The sequence below is a fragment of the Mastomys coucha genome, unplaced genomic scaffold (assembly GCF_008632895.1).
Source record: "Mastomys coucha isolate ucsf_1 unplaced genomic scaffold, UCSF_Mcou_1 pScaffold21, whole genome shotgun sequence".
Lineage (NCBI taxonomy): Eukaryota > Metazoa > Chordata > Mammalia > Rodentia > Muridae > Mastomys > Mastomys coucha.
In genome coordinates this window covers 149257827-149259216 of record NW_022196904.1, presented here as the reverse complement: position 1 = coordinate 149259216, position 1390 = coordinate 149257827, and positions in this window count along the sequence as shown.

Here is a 1390-nt window from a genome sequence, read left to right as displayed (position 1 = left end):
ACTTGGCCATCCTCTGCTATACATATGCTGCTGGAGCCATGAGTCCCCCCATGTGTACTCTTTGGTTGAAGTTTTAGTCCCTGGGATCTCTGATGGTACTAGTTAATTCATATTGTTGTTCGTGTTAAGGGGCTGCAAACCCTTCAGCTCCTTGGGTCCTTTCTCTAGCTCCTTCATTGGAGACCCTGTACTCAGTCCAATGGATGACTGTAAGCCTCTACTTCTGTATTAGTCAGGTACTGTCAGAGCCTCTCAGGAGACCTTATAAACTTTAAAATGTCTCATAGCTTTGTAAATATTTTTAAAAGCTATTCTTTAAAATATCCAGGTTTAGTATTTATTTAAATTTTCTGTAAAACTCCAAATTTTTCTTTTAGAGAAGTAAAACTCTTTCAATTGAGTGTTCTTACAATATCAAAGTAAAGTACCTTTTTTTTTATTTCATGAGTAAAGATACAGACACAACCATAATCTACACAAGGCAAAACCAAACTCCAACAGTGGAAATAATTCAACGTCTCTAAAACCAATATCACCTGGGTAACTCTTTTGTTTGTTTGTTTGTTTGTTTGTTTGTTTTTGTCTTTTTTTAAAGACAGGGTTTCTCTATGTAGCCCTAGCTGTCCTGGAACTCACTCTGTAGACCAGGCTGGCATGGAATTCAGAAATCCACCTGTCTCTGTCTCCCAAGTGCTGAGATTAAAGGCATGTGCCACCACAACTGCTTGGCTTTACCTGGGTAACTTTTATTTTACAAAGATTGGTTACCAGCAAAGTATACTCTTGTATATAAATGCTTAGAAGTACAGATTGAATACCTCATTAAACAAACTTCGTTTTTATTTTTTTCTATGTTCTCTGGGTGAGTCCTCCTACTGAAGTACATCATGAGAGGCCTAATATTCCTTTTCCCTTTGCAACAGGACACTTGCTTTCATAAGTCCAACCCACTTTATCAGTGAGTCCTCAGACACTAATTGGCCTGGTCAAACTTTGTTTTTAAATCTTATCTTTCATACACCTTGTTTTCAAGACAGGACAAAAATTATCAAACAAAAATCCATCCCAATATAAAATATCTAGAGGACATGTTGTTTCCATGGTTGTCCTTAATCAAGATGGTGGTGAAGCCTAGGGCATCCTCCCCAATACTATGAAAGATGAGTGCTGGCTACATGGCTGCTGAAGGATGTCAGTAGGCCATGTGTTATTTATAAATACCATATGGTTCCTTTGAGACTATCTGTGCATAGATTTTCAATTACCGACCCTGTGTTATGGGTTTTAAGTAAACTTTCTATTATAGAGGTTACAGATTTCTTTTAACCATAGGACGTTTTTATAATCTTTTTAGGCAATTAAATAAATCCAAGCATCCCTTTGGCTGTTC